Raw genomic sequence first — 21146 nt, forward strand, 5'->3', positions numbered from 1 at the left:
TATTTACAATCTAATCAGAAAAAAAAAGAGAGGATCTTCGACCATTTTATTCTCATCATCAGGGAGAAGTTTGCCCTGTAAAGCAAATGTGATGGGTCCCTCCTGTGTGTGTGGAGTAGCCCTAGGACTTCTCAGCTCTGGGACCTTGTGGTGAGGCAAGGTTTTGTTTTATACCCGCCTTTCTTATTCCTTCTCTATCCTGAAAATCCACTCCACCTGCCTTTCCAGAGGAAAAGAACAGGGACAAGGTGAGCATAATAATCTCTCTAAGTCAGATAATGAGGGACCATCATCAGTCTTAGCAAAAAAAGAATAATTCATTGTGTAGAGATACATTCTGAAGTATGTGAAGCCACCTTAGAAGATACACACGACCCAGGGATCGCATGCAGACTCTGGAATTTGAAGCCAGAAAACTGGGAACAAGACACATCTGTGACATAGGGAGGAAAAGAGAGAAAGAGAAAAAAGAGAAAACTGGAACAACTTCTATTTCCTGAAGTATAGCTAATCAGATACTCAGAGCAACCCTCCTACTGAAAACAGCTAATATGGTTAATAAAACGTTTAAAAACTCACCTTTCTAAATGTATCACTGAGCTGCTAATATAGGAAAGACTCCTCAGAGACCAGAGATAAAGTAAGAATTTAAGTAATCCACTTTGTTCCTGGGTGCTTGAGCCAAACTGACATCATTGAACTTTTGTTTTGACAGAGAGGATGTATAAGCTGCGTCTCATCTAAGATAAGAAATATAAGGAGATCTGGTCCTCTGAAGATCTGGATCCTCCCAGATCAAAACTGTGAGTATTAGGGTTAACTAGAAATAAACCCACCCCACAGAAGAGGAAATAATGTTAAGAGCAGAAATGAATAGATTTAAATATAAACATACAATAGAGAGGATCAATAAATCCAAAGTTGGTTCTTTGAAAAAGTCTTATAAAAAGCTGGGCATGGTAGTATGTGCCTGTTAGTCTCAGCTACTCAGGAGGCTTCGTCAGGAGGATCACTTGAACCCAGGAGTTCAAGGCCGTATTGAGCCATGATCATGCTACTGCACTCCAGCCTGGGCAACATGTATAGTAAAAACCTGACTCTGAAATTTAAAAAATAAACACATTAAAAAAAAATGGAAAGCCTCATGAAGTTAACCAATTTCTGGCAATACTGATCAAAAAAGAAAAAGAACAATCATTTTTTAAAACTATATCATGAATGAAAAAAGTTGCTGCAGATATTACAAAGATAAAATGTTATAAATATGCATCCCCAAGTGAAAACAGGTGAAAAGGGAAAATTCTTAGAAAATATGAAATATTAAAATGTTTTCATGTATAAAATACTAAAATGTAGGAGAAAAAATAATTGTTTTAGGAATATTTTTTAAAATGAACCTGTAGTTTAAAATCTTCCCTCAAAGTAAACATATCATTGCAATCTTAGGTAAATTATTCCTTGAAATAGAAAAATAGATAGCTCTTTCCATTTTATAAGGCTATAGAATAAACAACTAATACCAAAAAACAAGGACAGTTTGAAAAAGGAAAATTACAAAGTTATTTCACTCATGAACATTGATATAAAATGCTAAACAAAACATTAGCAAACTGAATCTATCAATAAATAAGGAAAGAAGATAGGCTGGGTATGGTGGCTCATGCCTGTAATCCCAGCACTTTGGGAGGCTGAGGCGGGTGGATCCCCTGAGGTCAGGAGTTCGAGACCAGCGTGGCCAACATGGCGAAAGCCCATCTCTACTAAAAATACAAAAATTAGCTGGGCATAGTGGCGGGAGCTTGTAATCCCAGCTACTTGGGAAGCTGAGGCAGGAGAATCGCTTGAACATGGGACACAGAGGTTGCAGTGAGCTGAGATCACAACCCTGCACTCCAACCTGGGCAACAGAACAAGACTCTATCTCAAAAAAAAAACAGAAGAAGAAGATAATACAACATAATGAACTGACCGCATTAACAGATCAAAAAAAAAAAAAAATTACTTGATTATTGTAAGAGATGCAGAAAAGCAGTCAATAAAAATTGACATCTATTTGAAATGGCCCCACAGACAATTGTTTTTAGACAGACATAGAAATCGATGCTTCTGCTGTTAAAGCTTGAAACATGTATTTGTTTTGTCTGAGTTTCTTCGTCAGGAAAGGACCTTTAGGCCTCTCAAAAGAAAAGTATCAAAGAACTGGAACTCATCAGATCACTTTACCAGATGCCTCCTTGCCCCTCCTTAGTTTCTGTTTTCTTACACATTGTTACATTTTTTTTCCCTGCTATATAAACCCCTAGTTTTAGTCAGTCAGGCAGATGGATTCACTGAACTCCTGTCTCTGCCGCTGCAGCACTCAGTTAAAGCTTTCTTCCTTGGCAATACTTGTTGTCTCAGTGATTGGCCCTCTGTGCAGTGAGCAGCAGGACCTAGTCCAAATCCCTAGTTTTTGGGTAACATATTCATGATTTTAAAAATTTTCATAGTTTAGGAAAATTTAAGAGTGCTATTTTAAAAACCTACCACAAACATAATAGTAAATGGCTAATGCACAAAACTTGTTGGTCAAGAGCATTTCCTTCAAAACTTGGAACATAACAACAATGTTCACTATCACCATTTCTCTTCAGCGTCACCCTGGAGATCCAGACCAGCACAATAAGATGAGGAAGGAGGCACAAAACAGAAAGACCCAGCCAAGGCTCCTGAGGACCCATCCAAGGCTGACTTTGTGTAAAAACAGGTGACTGGAGGGAAAATACTTTTAAAACTTCACCTGTGTGCTATGTAAATTCAAGTCCTGCTGATTGTAAGGCATTTGCACATAGCATAACATTTTTAGAGAGACATATATAGAGGGCCCACATGTCCTGCACTAAAGAGTAACAATGGAAGAAGACAAGTCTCCCAGAAACTGTTGAAATTTCATGCAATACCCAGCCATAGTGAATCACAACCTACATAGGGCCAAGTAAGGAACCACATGGCTTATTCTCACTATACTCTCAGCATCCAGCAGACTGCCTTGCATGTAGTTTAGAGCTCAGTAAAGATCTGTTTAAGTGGCTGGGTGCAGTGGCTCATGCCTATAATCCCAGCACTTTGGGAGGCCAAGGCGGGCAGATCACCTGAGGTCAGGAGTTCGAGACCATGCTAGCCAAAATGGTGAAACACATGTCTATTAAAAATACAAAAACTAATGGGGCGAGGTGGCAAGTGCCTGTAATCCCAGCTACTCAGGAGGCTGAAGCAGGAGAATTGTTTGAACCTGAGCGGTGAAGGTTGCAGTGAGCCAAGATTACACCATTGCACTCCAGTCTGGGTAACAGAGTGAGACTCTGTCTCCAAAAACAAAACAAAACAAAACAAAAGTTCTGTTTAATTTACTAGTCAAAGTGGAAGACTCTTCTCCTGACCATGCACACATGACCTGTGCTCTAATTTCTGCAAACACTTGCTAGAAACAAAAGAAACACGCTATGCAAAATAAAACCCTTTTTCAAGCAACAGATCTGGTCTCATGGGCCTGAGATATTTCCAGCATCCCACTGGAGTTTAAATTTCTCTGTCTAAGATGACAGGAGTCCAGCAGGGGAGCAAAAGTTTGGAGGATAGACTCCTTTGGCCATAAAACAGTTATGAGTGTTAGGTGATATATGAGATAATGCAAATAGAATTGCTTTTTAAGCTTCAAAGCAGTATGCTATCTCATTTCTATAACTGTATTTGCTCCATCTTGGTATCTACTTCAAAAATGGAACTTCCCCTTGCCCCTACCAAATTAAAGTTTTTATCCTCCAGCTGAAAAAAAAAAAAAATTTTTTTTGCAATTTCTAACATTTAAATGTGAGTCCACAGTTTCTCAATTTTGACAGTCCCCAGGCTCTAGAATAAGCAAGGTTTTCTGTAATAATTGGGTTCCCAGTTCAGGGGAATTTTAGCACTTCTGCCTGCTTAAATACTGGGGCAGCTTGGATTTCCTTCCCCTTTCCCTTCCACATTTTGCTTTCTTGATCTTTGTGTTGGGGGGATTTTTTTTCCTCTCTCTGTCCTAAGTCACAGTCTCTCACTGTTAAAAACAAAAAATCTCACCCTTCCTACGTCTGTCATCGCCTTTACTTTCCCTTTCCAATTTGTATTTCTAACCATCCTTGCTGCATCCTAGCATCCAGGGATAATAATGAACACACTCAACTAGAGGCAGGAAATAGTGGTTTCACAGTCTCTCTTCTAGGTGTGGAGTGAAGAGGTTGGGTTGGGTATGAAAGAAACTGGGTTAAAGTCTCAGCTCTGACAATTCCCAATGTATTTCATCTGGAGCAAGTTATATCTTCTCACTAGGAGGCAATAGCAGGCAGTGGGGACTGTGGAGACAGGACAGATAGAAGCACCTCTGGAAGTGAGTAGCTTCTTTTTTTTTTTTTTTTTTTTTTTTTTGAGATGGAGTCTTGCTCTCTCATCCAGGCTGGAGTGCAGTGGCGCAATCTCGGCTCACTGCAACCTCCACCTCCCGGGTTCAAGCAATTCTCTGCCTCAGCCTCCTGAGTAGCTGGGATTACAGGCATCCACCACCACGCCTAGCTAATTTTTCTGTATTTTTAGCAGAGACAGGGTTTTACCATCGTGACCAGGCTGGTCTTGAACTCCTGATCTCGTGATCCACCCACCGGGGCCTCCCAAAGTGCTGGGATTACCGGCGTGAGCCACTGCACCCAGCTGACTAGTTTCTATGTAATTGCAGCCACCCAAGTCACCTCATATACCATGGGAATGTGAGCTCTGTATTGCCAGGTCTTCTGAATTTTCAAGAAAGCCCTCAAATATGGATTTTCATTTTTACTCTCTTGATTTATTATTATTAGCTCAAAATTTTATAAAGCAGTGTAGGTGTTTTTTGTGTGTGTGTTTTTTGTTTTTGTTTTGAGGTGGAGTCTCCCCCTGTCACCCAAGCTGGAGTGCAGTGGTGTGATCACAGCTTGCTACAACCTCCACCTCCTGAGTTCAAGTGATTCTCGTGCCTCAGACTCCCAAGTAGCTGGGATTACAGGTGCGTGCCACCATGGATGGCTAATTTTTGTATTTTTAGTAGACATGGGGTTTTGCCATGTTGGCTAGGCTGGTCTTGAACTCCTGACCTCAAGTGATTCGCCTGCCTCAGCCTCCCAAAGTGCTGGGATTACAAGCATGAGCCAACACGCTCGGCCAGGTCTTTTTTGTGTAGATTCCTGGGGCCTCTTTCACCTTTAATGTTACATGATCCTAAGAGCATGCCTGCTTGTTCTGCTGCCCTGGAACATTCTGAGACGCTTCCACAATCCTCCCTTCAGTTCTCCTGAATGCTTCTGGAGCTTTGTTTTCTGGGGCCTTAGCCTCAGGCTTTGCTGCAGTTCTGGGAAGTGATCACCTCATCTTGAGGGGATAAATTTTTTGAAGCTGGGATTTCCCTCACAGAGATAGGGTTCCCCTAACTCTGATTTCTTGGGCTTAGAGTAAGTAAAAGGGTGAACTGGATATTAAAAGTCCGGCTGGCAGATCAGTCTCACCTCTTGGAATGTCCTATTGGCCGGGTCTCTAAGCAAGTCTCCTCCCACCCAAAACACAGTTTTTGGGTCTTAGAGTGTACCTCTTATTCCTTATCTGAAATGGGAGGATTTCTGGGGTGTAAGTCTTTTTGCCATCCCATCCATCCACCTTCTTAGATGTCGGGGTTCTTGGCCTTTTTCTACTTCATTTCTCACAAGTCACTACTCCTGCCCAAAATACTGGCCTCTGGTTCTCAAAACCATCTGGCTCACCGCTGGAAACCAGTCAGCCAATGTCTGGCACATCTGAGCAGCCTCACTTCCTCAGATTCCTCTCCTGCTTGGTTCCTGAGGCACTCAAAGGCCCTCCTCTGGCCGACTCCTCTTGGCCATTTACCCCTGTTTATCTTATGGTCAGATTGGCAAGAATCTTAAGCCCCTCCCCGCCCACTCGTGCAGTCTCATTAGGCCTAGGGGACCTAGATAAGCCTGTCAAGGACCACCAGGAGTTAGATCCACTGCAGAAATGGAACACTAAACAAGAGGACCAAATCCTATACCCTGTCCACATATTCAGACTCCCTGACCAAGCTTCCATCAGGCCAAAAGTAAAAGCTGTCACAGTGTGTGCTAAATCAACAGAACATAAGAGGAAGCAAAGGAAATAGAAACATATTTTCTTTGTTTTTTTCCAAGACAAGGTTTCACTCTGTCACCCAGGCTGGAGTGCAATGGCACAATCTCGGCTCACTGCAACCTCTGCCACCCAGGTTCAAGTGATTCTCCTGCCTCAGCCCCCTGAGTAGCTGGGATTTCAGGCACGCGCCACCATGCCCAGCTAATTTTTGTATTTTTAGTAGAGACGGGGATTTCACCATGTTAGCCAGGCTGGTCTCAAACTCCTGACCTCGTGATCCTCCCACCTAGGCCTCCCAAAGTGCTGAGATTACAGGCGTGAGCCACCGTACCCAGCCTAGAAACATATTTTCTAGGGTAAGCCCTTGCACATTCTAACAGCGTCTCTCAGCATCCACTCCTGTTTAGTTAGAGTCAGCAAATGTGGCCCTGTGGGGGATTCGGCCAGCCAAATAGTCTCTGTCTTCTCAACAGCTCTCCCCTCTCTGGCGTGGGCCTTGCTTGAGTGGAAGAGTCTTTCAAAACGTTCTGCACTTCTCTCCTGGGGCACTGCGGACGGAGAGTGGCTGCGATGGGTTTCTGCCCAACTGTTTTTTGCTTGAACAACCTATGCTTTTACAAACACACCCTGACCTCTCTGAAGTCGTTTCTGTCCTGGATCTCTATCCCAAGCCACTGTACTGTTTTCATTTCCTGTGCTTCTTAACTTCCTTGTCATAATATTATCTTACATTCACGGCGCCACTAGTCCGCAGGCAGGGTGATATACCATCATTTGGCATCAGTAGAAATCGTTTCATCCAACTTCAATCATGGTCACTCTGAGGCACCCTGCAGTGGCTATTTAGCAAGTCAGGAGTGACTTTCACAGGAATGCAAGGCATGACTTTAGGAATGGTGTGCATTTTTCAGATGGGCTGCTCCCTATTGAAACTGGTTTATGAAGAATCCTGTGTGCCCAGCAAGGATTTAGAAAGAGAGACGTATACCAGGCTGTGGTGTAGACAGTGTATATGGAGTCCTGAACCTCTCTTTCACCTGGCTTTCAAAAGTCAGGTAAGGCCGGCTGGATGCAGTGGCTCCCATCTGTAATTCCAGTGCTCTGGGAGGCTGAAGTGGAGGGACGGCTTGGGGCCAGGTGTTCTGGACCACCCCTGGGCAACATGGGGAGACTTCGTCTCTACAAAAAATGTAAAAGCCACACGAAGTGGTGTGTGTCTGTAGTCCCAGCTACTCAGGAGGCTGAGGTGGGAGGATCACTTGAGCCCAGGAGTGCGAGGCTGCACTGAGCTATGATTGTGCCACTGCGCTCCAGCCTGTGCAACAGAGTGAGACCCTGTCTATTTAAAACAAAACAAAACAAAACAAAAACAAAAAAAGGCCGGGGGCGGTGGCTCACGCCTGTAATCGCAACACTTTGAGAGGCCGAGGCGGGCAGATCACGAGGTCAGGAGATCAAGACCATCCTGGCTAACTCCGTGAAACCCTGTCTCTACTAAAAATACAAAAAATTAGCCGGACATGGTGGCGGGCGCCTGTAGTCCCAGCTACTCGGGAGGCTGAGGCAGGAGAATGGCGTGAACCTGGGAGGCAGAGCTTGCAGTGAGCCGAGATCGCACCACTGCACTCCAGCCTGGGTGACAGAGCGAGACTCCGTCTCAGAAGAAGAAGAAAAAAAAAAAATCAGGTAAGCTATCAAAACCCCAAGAGCACGTTGCCATAGGGCTTAGCCCACCCAAGACTCCTCCCACCTCGCACAGATAAGCTGCCCACTCAGCTTCTTCCACTCAATGACCAGGAAACCCTAATCCCAATTGTTGGGACAGACTCACAGCCTCCCTGTGGCACTCAATCCACAGACTCTAGCAGAGGTGAAATTCACAGTCCACACAGTTCATATTTTATCTAAGACCTCCCCAATTATAAGATTTCAGAGCTGTTATAAAGGGGGGAAATAGCTAATAGCGATTTTACAAAGTCATTCATTGAAAGATACATTCTTATATTAGAAATGTTAAAATATACGGCGGGGCGCGGTGGCTCACGCCTGTAATCCTAGCACTTTGGGAGGCCGAGGTGGGCGAATCTCTTGAGGTGAGGAGTTTGAGACCACCCTGGCCAACATGGTGAAACCCTGTCTCTACTAAAAATACAAAAATTAGCTAGGCGTGGTAGCGGGCACCTATAATCCCAGCTATGTGGGAGGCTGAGGTAGGAGAGTCGCTGGAACCAGGGAGGTGGAGGTTGCAGTGACCCGAGATTGTACCAGTGCACCCCAGCCTGGGCAACAGAGTGAGACTCCGTCTCCAAAAAAAAAGAAAGTGTTAAAATATGGATGGGAATATGTCTAAATGGATAAAATGCAATATTATGGACTTGTTAGTATTTTGGTAGCTAAATTATTTGTCTGGGGCACAAGGCATACCTATTCTTTCACCTTATATTATTAATAATGTCGACAACTGTGATAATAACACTAATAACTTTTATTTCCATTGTATCTTATACTTTATAATGTATGTGAAAATATTTAATATTCAGATTTCATCCTTCATCCATCCAAGAGAAATCCTGAAGCTGCCAACCTGGTTTCTCTCCTCTATCATGGAAAAATTCTTTCTTCCTCGGCAGGAAGCTAGGTTAATTCACATAACGAACAACTGAGGAAGAAAAGAGAGTATAAAGAGGAGGAGAAAAATCAGCAGCACAGGCAGAGAGACGAGAAGGATTTGGGGGGGTGTGAATTGAGGAAGTGAGGGTGTGACGCACACATGTGAGGAAAGGGGACTTTCTATTAATATGGACCACGTGATCAGATCCTCTTCACTGTCCTTCAGGAGACATTAGAAAAAAATTGAATTACTTTTTCATTACTTTTGCTTATTGAAGTGTACTTCTTAAGTCTGATACCATTTTGAGACTGAACTCTTGGTTCCAGGTTTTTAAAGGTTACAAGAAACTTGATGTTGTAATGTAGCAGGATAAACACCATTATCATTCATTATATTCTAAAGATAGAGTCTTGCTCTGTTGCCTAGACTGGAGTGCTGTGGATCACAGCTCACTGCAGCCTCCACCTCCCAGGCTCAAGTGATTCTCTCACCTCAGCCTCCCAAGTAGCTGGGATTTAGAGCCACATGCCACCACGCCTGGCTCATTTTTTTGTATTTTTTTGTAGAGATGGGTATTTCCTATGTTGCCCAGGCTGGTCTTGAACTCCTGGGCTCAAGCAACCTGCCTGCCTCGGCCTCCCAAAGTGCTGGGATTATAAGCATGACCCACCGCACCTGGTCAACCCCTCAGTATTAAGGAGAGAATCTCAGAAACATTACATGATTTTGTTCAAAGGCTTACATGGATAGGAAGCAAAAGAGATGCGAATCAAAGCCATTTTTTTTTTTTTACTCCAAATTCAGTGGTCTTTCCCCATGCTCCTGAAATAAAGTATTTCAACTTTTTAAATGCTAATATTAATTAATTTTTACTGAGTAAATACGTAATTCTTGATATGTTCCAAGTGGAAGAAGAAATAGTGTCAGTTCAGAGATGTAATGAAACGTCTTACTACAATGAAGATCTTACAGCTAAATTGGACAAGTGTTCATACATTTGTATAAAATGGCCAACTGACTGTAAATTGTTCAGAAACCTTCATATACCTGCATATTGTCAATCGTGAAACTATTAAAAGTGCAATTTTTGAAAGTTGTGCCCATCAATTCCCCTAAGGATGTATCCAAGAAAAATGAAAACATACCCACACAAAGACATGTAAGCCAATGTTTACTGTAGTCAAAGGTGGAAATAATCCAAAAGTCCATCAACTGGTGGTGTGTAAGCGAAAGGTGGTATATATCCAAATAGGGGGATACTATTCAACAGTAAGAAGGAACAAAGAACAGTTATGTTCTACACATCGAGCTAAGTGAAAGAATCCAGATAGATACAAAAGATGCATGTTCTGTAATTCCAGTTATGTGAAATATCCAGAAAAGGTGAATCTATACAAACAGAAAGTAGATTAGTAGTTGCCTGGGGTTGGGGTTGGGAAAAGAGATCGTTGCAAAAGGGGATGGGGTGATAGACATGTTCTTAAACTGGATTATAGTGGTGGTTGCTCAACTCCACTCATTGGCTAAAAATAATTGAATTGCAGACTTAAAATGGTGAATTTTATGTCATGTAAATTACACCTCAGTAAAGCTGTTAAAAGAAGAAAAAGGAAAAAGAAGAAGAAGAAATGTGCCATTATGGTGAAACCCAAAGAGATTAATTAGACGTAAGAAATGGATGAAACTGGCTTGCATGTATGAAAGGGTTTGTTGACTGTAGGAACAGTTTTGAAGAACAAACAGTGAATGCTGAAATATGTGAGGAGTGCTACCATTATGCAATTGATGATAATCAATAAAAGAGGAGGAGAAGTGAATGACAGAAAGTTGTTTTCTGTGCTAGGCCAGATGACCAACATCAAGTTTTAATGCCCATTAATCTGAATTTAAGAGGGTGGGAGTTTACAGAATCCACTGTCAGGACCTGACCTGCAGATAAGATGAAGATGCATTGGTTCTGACCATCATGCTTTGCTAACCTCACCACACTATTGTGAGGGAAATCCCTACCATAGCAAGCATTGGGTAAATTATTATCTACTCTTGCACAAAATAAATCAATCAGCTCTACAATCTGTTGCTCCAGAAGAGTTCATTTCTTGCCCTAGGTGAGTGTTTGTTATTTGGATATAATTTAAAACACATTGCTTCCAAAAGTACTTAATTTGTTTTTACTTTTATGATGCATAAAATTGTGTATCTTGTTTAAAGTAGGGTTTTATGGTGCCAAATAAGTAAACTCCTATTGATGAAAACTTCAAAAACCAAAAGAACACCTGGTCCTGGTAGGGATTAAAACAAACAGAAAAGAGTATCAAATTCTAGGCAAACAGTAGCTTCCTTGTATCACCCAGAAGAAAGAGGAACTCAGAAGGAAAACAAAATGCAACAGTGAGAAAGAGGTTCACAAAGGTACTTGCTCCCCACAAATTCTGCACCTTCCTCCATGCTTCCTGTTCCCTCTACCAAACCTCCCAAGAAGTGAGGGAAAAGAGATGAGTTGCTCGATCCATTCGCCTACCTGACTGTGGAGTCTAAATGGTAAGTTCTCATGATGTTCCAAACTTCTGAAATATTAGAAGGTTCTATTATCATTATATTTTCTGCACAATGAAAAGGCACAGCAGAACAAGCATGGCTGGCCGTGTGTTGGGCATTCTCTCACCTCTTGAATAGGGAGGGCCTCCTACCAGAAGAATAAAAAGCTACCCATGTTTGAATTACTGAAGCCAGGACTTAGATCCAGAAAGGGCGAGAGTACCATGATGGTGCAGAGAGTACGACAATCCTGGTTCAATCCATGCTGCGACTCATGACTTCCCAACTCTGAAGGTGAACTGCAAGTTACTAAGATTTTCTATCTGCCAGGCCCTGTGCCAAGATTTTTACATGCATCATCTCTTGCAGTCCTCACTACTGTCCACTAAGATTTGTATCATTAGCCTCCCCTTTTACAAAAAAGAAACTGAGGCTTGGCCAAGTTTAGTTTACTTGCCCAAGGAGAGTAAATTTAAAATTTAATTTATTTTTAAAAGTAAATTAATTCACAGGACTTGTAAACTCATGTCCTTTCCACCATGCCACAGGGGCCCCCGAATCAGACCAGCAGTTGTAGCTTTATGAGACTAGGGGGCCAAGTCCACATTTCTGTTCTTCTCCTCCAGCTGGATGGGTTACCAATTGCCTGAAAGAGGCCAGGTTGGGGAGGAGAATGCCAACTCTGTCTCAGTGAGGCAGTGGGCAGCTGTCACAGAGCTAGGGAATGTGGGAGAGATGCTGAGGGTCATTCCCATGGCAGTTGGTACATTAGGTTCTCCCAACCTGTGCTTGTATATTGTAAAAAATGTTTCCATTAATTTCCTCTTGTTTATTTTGGCCTATTTTAAAGGGTATAAAATTTGGAATCAGAAAAACGAGTGTTTAAACCTGGGCTCTGCAGTACAATGTTGCATGATCCTGGGAATTTACTTAAGCCCTGAATCCAATCCAAAATGAGGCTCATTGGTCACCCCTACTACAAAGAATTGTTTAGAGACTTAGATAACATCAGTCTCTAGAGAAAGGCTTTGTAGGGTGTTATAGATATTATTATTATTATTATAATCTTGACCTTCTCATCTTTATACTAGCTACTCCTCCTTTGTTTATGTCCGCCATCAGTGTTATAAAGCAGCCTCTTGTTCAAAGAGAGATGGGGTGGCTGTAGAGAAAGCGAGAGTGAGAACCCCTGACAGGACCTGGCTGAGGACAGAGTTCTATTGTTCAACACCAGCTGCCTCCCTCTGGCTGTCATTAATCAGCACATCTGATTAATGACAGTATAATTTTTTAACCAGCCAGCACTAATCTATTTGTCCTAAATCAACCAATATTTCTCAGTCTTCTTCGAAAAGAGATCATGAAAGGATCTGTCAAATCCCTTGATGAAATCTGAAATTCTAACCTCATGACCATCCCTTGATCTGGCAGTCCAATTTTCTAACAAGGGAAACCAGGTTTGCAGAGCCATGCTCACCCTCACTGAGCTCATGCTACCCCCCAGATCACCATTAGCACTGCCCATGAGTCACTTCTTCTAAATGTGTTCTAGAATGTTCCTGGGGGAGTATCTCTCCTCTGGGTGATAGGACTCAGGAGTCCTGATGGTGTGCCAGCTTGGTGAGGAGAGCAGGGAGTCGGGTGCCAGGCTTTGTCTGAGAATCGTGTACAGGACAGTATGGGTGAGCAGCAGAAATCTACAGACATTCATTCAGGGACACCCCAAGCTATCTGTGAGGGGACTCAAATCAAAGGCCCAGGGTATAGGCAAGTTGAGAATTAAGGCAGTAGAATTAACATATAGGCAAGTTGAAAATAAGGCATTAAAGAATAGCACCACCACAAGGATATGGAACCAAGACTGGGAGTAGGTGGGGTGGCTGAATATATCCATCCATGTTAATCATGCTGAGGGATTAACATGAAGTTCAGATGAGTTCCACTAGTCTACTACAGTACTAGTGTCCAGCCTGATTCATTAGCCCAGCCACAAACTCAAGGTGGCTTTTTCTCTAGAGTTTGGTTTTGTTTTTGTTTGTTTGTTTGTTTGTTTGTTTTTGATAAAGCAACCATCCTTGACACACAAAATTCAAGCTTATCTCATTTCAGACGTTCACTTTCTCCTACCCCTTGAAAAATGCATCCATTTGTGTGTATCTGCTCTTCTGATGCCTTCCCTACCACCCACAGCTTTTGAAAAATTACTGGCAGCTCTTCTTCCATCACAGCCAGTTCTTTCAGCAGAGTTGAGTCAGGATTAAGAACATGGGTGTTCCTGCCAGACAGACCTGGGCACATGCCCCTGATAGTCCATTTACTTCAGTGGGACCTTCAGTCATGAACTGCTTTGAGCCTAAATTCTCTCATTAAATAATAGGAGTAATAATAATCTACTTCATAGGATTGCTGTAAGGCTTCAATGAGATGGTGCATGTAAAGCATATGGCCCAGTCCCTGCACACCATGCATGCTCCACATATATTCCTTGGGTCAAGTGCATCACTATTCCCAATTGTTCACTCCTGCCAGGGTCAATACCCTTTGCCATGGGACTTTGCAGTTCTCCTTGCTAGAGATGGAGTATACCACCCACCCCACTGGTTTTGGGCTTGAGTGGCTTGTGACTTGATTCAGCCAATGAAATGTGGGCAGAAGAAACAATGTGCCCATAATACACATAGGCCTTATGTGCTGTGTATTTCCATTCATCTCATATGTGCTTCTGGCATTGCCAAGAGAAGAACGTGCCCCAGAAAGCCCACTGGTACTAGGATAATAAAAGACGCCTGGAGCAGACCTGGACCCAATCCACAGCCTAGAGCCATGCCCGGCAGAGCTCAGCCAAGATCAGCCAAACCCCAGCCAGCCCACAAACATGTGAACAAGAAATAAGTGTTTATTGTTGCACACCACAGATTTTTGGAAGGGTTTTAAGTGGCATCCTTGTGATAAGAATTTATACTTACCTTGTCCAGTGCTTGGAGATTTAAGTTTATTTAAAGCAATTAATCGGCTCATTTCCCTTTTACTTCAGTTTCCACCAAGTCTCAATTTAAGGCAAAGAGCATGAGTTTTGGAACCAAAGATTTAATTCACACATGTGTCCCATGTGTTACTAGCTGAGTAGCTCAAGGCAAGTCACTTAACTTCTCTGAGCCTCAGTTCCTCATCTGTAAAATGGGAGTGAGCTACCAGGCCCTGTTAGTGTAAAAACTAAAAGGCATAATGTAGCGTTCACATGTGTAGACACCACAAGGGCTCCCAAGAAAGATGAGCTGCTCTTTCCTTTTCTTGATAAGCTTATTATTCTTTGTTCAATTTGGAGAGCCTCATCTCCAGATCTTTACAGAACAGACAGAGTGAATAGAGGTCATAGGGGTTGAGGCATTTGGCTTTGTCTCAGACTTCTATTCATTTGTTCACATTTATGTGGCACCTGGCACACACCAGGCGCTGTTCTAGGCCCCAAGAATCCGGTGGTTAATAAGGCAGGTGAAGTCACCCCTCTCATGGAGCTTACATTCTAGAAGAGTTCAAAGTAGGTAATGAGACAATAGTAAACTAGATAATTCCACATCGCAATGAACGCTGTGAAATACATTCAAAAGGGTGATATGGGTAGAGAATGAGAGTATAGAGTGCGGTACAGGCTGGTGGTCAGGGAAGGTCTCATGGAGGCAATGACACCTCCCATTTTCCAAACAGGAGAAATGTTCCTCTCTAATCCTCCTTGCTCCACACTCACGCAGAGTAGCTCTTCTTGTTTTTAACACTGTAACAAGTTAGGATTTCTTTACAGTACGTAACCACCTGCTACTCTTGGTAGAGATCCAAGCAAGTCTTTTGATCTTGTGTTCTTCCTTCCTCCTTCTGTACACTGGACTCTGTAAGTTACCCTGGGCAGCCACACCTAACTTTTCAGACACCTCCTCCTTTTCTTCCTCTTGGGAACCATTTTTAGTGTCATACATGGTAGCAGTTGCATTTTTAAGGGCTCCCAGTTTGTCACTGCCATCTTCTGATAAAGACCCTTGCATCTTTCCATCCCTACACATTTTGAAATCTGCCTCTCTGAAGCCTGCAATATTTGACTATGCCCTAACTTTCCATCTCAGCTCTTAAGAACTTAAATGAGAAGATTATCTTATTTGTCCCAGCCCATGTCAATGTCAGCCTTCTTTGCGGGCCAGAGTAGAGCTCACACAAGAAGTTTCCTTAATTCCCAGGCTGGGCGCAGTGGCTCACACCTGTAATCCCTTTGGGAGGCCAAGGTGGGCAGATCACAAGGTCAGGAGTTCGAGATCAGCCTGAGCAACATGGTGAAACCCCGTCTGTACTAAAAACACAAAAATTAGCCGGGCGTAGTGGTGCACGCCTGTAATCCCAGCTACTCAGGAGGCTGAGGCAGGAGAATCATTTGAACCCGGGAAGCAGAGGTTGCAGTGAGCTGAGATCGTGCCACTGCACTCCAGCCTGGGTGACAGAGTGACAGTTGATGAAGTCATAGGAACACATGCCCATAATTTATCAAAGGATTCCTCTGCTGTTAGCAACGTGAATTGTCAGGCAGTTTCTGGAATACACTAGTGATTCTCAAATTCTACCGGCTGTATAAATGACCTGAATGGCCTGTCAAAAATACGTTTCTGATGGTGTTAGGCCCAGGGCCAGGCCCAAAATTCTGCATTTCAAACATGCACCCAGGTACAGCAGGTGCTGCTGATCTGCAGAGCACCTTTTTCATAGGCAGCTTCAACTATCCATAATAACTATGACATACCTTGTGGCTAGATGTGCAATTGGTGTGAAGACAACATCATCTTTTTGCCTCTAGGTACCTCTGTCTTGAAGGTGGTATGCAGCACATGCCCATGGCAGTATTTCTTCTCTTTTATACTCAGCCTCAGTTTCAGGCCTCCCAACCCCTAGTTTCTTCCCTTCTACATGTTTCTCTCTGTAACGTCAATTTTCCTAGTTTCATCTGAACATTTTATTCCAATATGGTAATCCAGGACACAGAATGCCAAATCTTGTTTTTGAGCTCCAAGATGATGGCTGACAAGGGGTGGGATATGCCTTTCTAGGGCAGGGAAGAATAAAACAGAAGATCTCAGTTGTGGTTCAAAGAGCACAGAGTGATTCCTGACTCTTAAAGAAGAAAAACGCACAAATAAACCCCAAAACCACATTCAAAAGGAAATGATGTAAACAACAGGTACAGAAGAATAGCAGTGAGAGAGTGACAAGTAATTTTCAAGAATAGAAAAAGGAGGGGAAAAGTGGCTCACGCCTGTAATCCCAATACTTTGGGAGGCCTAGGCAGGCAGATCACCTGAGGTCAGGAATTCGAGACCAGCCTGCCCAACATGGTGAAAGCCCATCTCTACCAAAAATACAAAAAATTAGCTGGGTGTGGTGGTGCACACCTGTAATCCCAGCTACTCAAGAGGCTGAGGCAGGAGAATTGCTTGAACCCGGGAGACAAAGGTTTCGGTGAGCAGAGATCACGCCACTGCACTCTAGCCTAGGCAACAGAGCAAGACTCGGTCTCAAGAAAAAAAAAAGAAAAGAAAAGAACTCATTCAATTGTTCATTCAGTCAGTCATCCACTCAATTCAACTAAGAATTATTGAGCATCTACTCCGTGCCGGGTGCTGGGTATATGGGGTGAAAACAATAGAATCATCTGTTTCCTTGCGGAGCTGACATCCTGGGGAGAAAGACAGACATGGAACAAGACAACAGACAAATGGATACATAATGGCAAGCAGTGATTGGCTATGAAGGAAACAAGGTGTCGTTTCAAAGAATGAAGGGGGCAAAGGACCCTGTGGAGACAACATGGTGAGAAAGGGCCCCCTGAAGAGGTGGTGTTCAAGCTGAGAGCTGAAAGACGAGAAGGAACTAGACCTGTGAAGAGCCAGGCTGGAGACGCACGGAGGAAAGGTCACTTCAAGGAGAAGGAATTAGTATCTGCAAGGGCCCTGAGCTGGGAAAGAATCTAGAGGGTTTGAGGAACTAAAATGTATCTGCTTAATGGCAGCAGAGTGTGATAAGTGGGGAGAGTGGCATGAGAGGGGCTTGGAAAGTTAGGCTTAGAGTCTTGGATATTCTTACACCCATGGGTGAACTATGGCAAGTAAACAAAATGAACGTGAAATCTTCATGGAAGATCTAAATCCACAATTCGGTGGAATTGGATTTGTACTTTCAACAGATATTCCCAAAGTGCCTAATTGTTTCAGGATTGGTATATGGAAAGAAGGGATAGTAAACAGAGGAAAAAGATCTGACCGATGGGAAGGCCCATCAGTCACTGTCCAGAAAGCTGTTTGTTTGCTGGGGTAGCCATGAACCCAAGAAAGGAATATGGTGGAGAGTGTCTGGTGGAGAAGTTCAGACATCAGTGTAGTCCTGCAATGGGCTGGTTTTGGATCTTGGAAGCAGGAAGGGGAGAAACGTACCGCACACACACACGTCCCTGTGTGTGGCACGGACAGGGGTGGCCAGGGGTGGGAGACAGAGCAAGAGCAGTGCAAAATCAAACACAAGCCCCCAGGAAAAGCCGGAGCAAGGAAAATAAAGACACTCTCACACCCACTCCACGAGCAATGCTATGACTCTTGGCAGTACAGGTAGATGAGGGTTCAGGTGCAAGGATGGCGGTCACAGGAAGGGAGCAAAATGTATGGTGTGGCGCTCAATCTGTGTAGCTCACTGGGCAGAAGACATCCCTATGACCTCACACGACAAACACAAGAGCTGCTAAGTCACCCATTAGATTTAAGGGAATCAAGTCCACTGTGGCCTGGACAAGACTCCATGCTTTAAAAGTCTCTTCAATGCCAAAATCACAGCACAAAGCTCTCTGAACTCCCCGAGGTCAGACAGTTCCACGAAGGAGCCCAAACATCCCAGCTCCTGCAGCTGCCCACCCTGGCATCAGTTCCCTTCTCTTGGGAGCCTCCACAAGAGAGCAGAGAGAAAACACGCTCAACCCTCCCATTGCAGGGCTCCTTAGAGATTCTTCGCGAGACCCAAGAAAGCGAGAGATTTGGTGAATGTGGCCGTAACTCATCCACACAAGCCCCCTGCCTCCACACAGAGCACAGTGAGTTGACAAACCATTTACCAACTCAATTTAAATAAACCCTAAGCTAAAATAAGACATTTTCTATGCCCTTTAGGAAGAAGTTCCAGCGTCTCTGACAAGTTCTAATTAGAAATATGTATCAACAATATTAAAGAAAATTTCGGAAGGAAAGCCTCTCCTCCGTAATCTTACCAACCTCACGCCACTCCCACTCCCCCACCCAACCTTTTTCATTTTCCCACAGCTTTGTAGAACTTGTTCGCATGGGTAAGTGGCTTCCCCTGCTGCAGCCATCTCTGGGTAGCGTTTAACCCCCTCTTCCTTGTCATTGTTGCACACATTGCTACACAGTGCAACTCCTCCTATACTCCTGTGCTTTACAATATCCATTGTTACTGTCTTGAAGAAGACCGCACATTTGTTTTTTTCTCTAAATAATTATCTGCTCCTTTAAGGATTATGAGGCCAAGTTTTAGAGTCAGACAGGCAGGCCTGGAGTCAAACCTTCACTTTGCCATTTGCCATCTGGGCAACTTTGGGAGACCTGTCTTCTCAGTGTCAGTTTTCTTGTCAGTGAAAAGGGGAAAGTGACCACTGCCTCCTAGAATGGCCGAATATAAACCAAGCATGGAGACTGGCACATGGGAAGGGTTTAACAAATGGAAGCTATTTTGTTAATAACATCATTTTTTCTTATTTATTGTCCTTTGGAAATTCAAAACAGAATATAGCGTAGCACAGGGTAATCTGGGAGTGTAAGTTTCTTCTAAGTTTCTCAGCAATAGATAAGGCCGATGGTCCCCCTCACTGGGAAGAAGGGCCAGAAGGTTGTGGGGAAGGTGTCCTCTTCCAGTCAGGCCCAGACAGTGTCCAGGCATCAAACCACACTCTTCTGCTCCCCATCCCATCTTCCAAACAGGGAATGACCCACCCGAAGCCCATCACTTTAAATCACTCCCTTTTGTAAAACCAAGTTAAAACATTTTAGGGACACCAAAGCATTAATCAGTCCCCTGAAGCAAAAGCATTTACCAAAGCATCTCTGGCCAGGCTGAAAGAATTAATGCAGCTTAGAAAAAGCAGCTTTTTAGGCCAGGCGCGGTGGCTCACGCCTGTAATCCCAGCACTTTGGGAGGCCAAGGCAGGCAGATCACTTGAGGTCAGGAATTTGAGACCAGCTTGGCCAACATGGCGAAACCCCGTCTCTATTAAAAATACAGAAAAATTAGCTGGGCATGGTGGGACACGCCTGTAGTCCCAGCTACTCCAGAGGCTGAGGCAGGAGAATCGCTTGAACCTGGGAGGTGGAGATTGCAGTGAGTCGAGATCGCACCACTGCCCTCCAGCCTGGGTGACAGAGCAAGATTCCATCTCAAAAAAAAGAAAAACAAAAAGCAGCTTTTTTACAGACAGGAAGTACTCCGCTGGTAGGTGTGTTTCATGTTTAAGGATACTGTGTTCCTAAAGGCCACTGATGCACATGAACCCTTAACCCTAATTTAAGGGTAAATGTTCTTCTTAATGGACTCAAAAGTATTTGCTACCTAAAGAGAGCAAGTTGTATATTTGGGAAAAAGAAAAAAAGGCCAATATGGCAGTTACTATTTCTGACCCACTTATTCCCCCCAGCAAATCAATTACTAGTTATTTGACCCATTTTAATCTACATCTATCATGTGTTAGATGCTGAGGGGATATAAATACCGTCATGCATAGAAGTGCTTCTGCATGCTGACAGCCTAGTGGGAGAGCCAACAGCGAAACAGATAAATGTGATTTATGTGTGTGTGCGTGTAAGTACAATGAATAAGACAGGTTCAATATGGTGGCTCACACCTATAATCCCAACATTTTGGGAGGCCAAAGTGAGACGATCACTTTAGCCCAGAAGTTTGAGATCAGCCTAGGCAACATACTCTGTCTCTACCAAAAACAAAAAACAAAAAAATGTTTTAAATTAGCCAGGCATGGTGGTACTTGCCTGTAGTCCCTGCTACTTGGGAAGTTGAGGTGGGAGGATCACTTAAGCACAGGAGGTCGAGGCTGCAGTAAGCTATGGTTGTACCACTGCACTCCAGCCTGGGCAACAGAGCAAGACCCTATCTCAAAAAAAGAAATGTTGTTTTAAAGAATAAAACAATATTGCCAGAGGAAAGGTTCAGACAAAGTATTTAAGGTGATCAGAGAAGGGATCCATTTACTCCAGCAGAGGCATGACCTGACCACCTGGTTTTTTTTTGTTTGTTTGTTTTGGTTTTTTTTTAGATGGAGTCTCGCCCTGTCACCCAGGCTGGAGTACAGTGGTGCAATCTCGGCTCACTGCAACCTCTGCCTCCCAGGTTCAAGTGATTCTCCTGCCTCAGACTCCAGAGTAACTGGGACTACAGGCGTATGCCACCATGCCCAGGTAATTTTTTGTATTTTAGTGGAGACGGGGTTTCACCATGTTGGTCAGGATGGTCTCAATCTTCTGACCTCGTGATCCACCTGCTTCAGCCTCCCAAAGTGCTGGAATTAGAGGTGTTAGCCACCATGCTGGGCCCTGACCATCTATTTAATACCACAACCTGCCCCAGCCCCCACCCTCCAACTCCCCATTCTCCTGCTGGATTTTTTCCCAGGCACTTATATGTAGTATATTATATAATTTATTTATTTATTATTGGTCTGTCACCTTTGCTAGAATGTAATCTCTGTCCATAAAGAGATTTTTCCAACTTTGATGTATCTCAAGCACCTAGA

General features: G+C 43.6%; 1 long non-coding RNA gene across 1 annotated transcript; it reads left to right on the forward strand.

The window, feature by feature from the left end:
• The first annotated feature begins 122 nt into the window (after window positions 1–122).
• On the forward strand, window positions 123–20790 carry LOC105487747 (uncharacterized). The gene is made up of 4 exons (XR_011621375.1): window positions 123–248; window positions 716–803; window positions 2634–2746; window positions 20670–20790. It is a non-coding gene; the product is annotated as an uncharacterized lncRNA (long non-coding RNA).
• Window positions 20791–21146: the final 356 nt, after the last annotated feature.

This window comes from Macaca nemestrina, chromosome 3 (assembly GCF_043159975.1).
Source record: "Macaca nemestrina isolate mMacNem1 chromosome 3, mMacNem.hap1, whole genome shotgun sequence".
In the NCBI taxonomy this organism is placed as follows: Eukaryota; Metazoa; Chordata; class Mammalia; order Primates; family Cercopithecidae; genus Macaca; species Macaca nemestrina.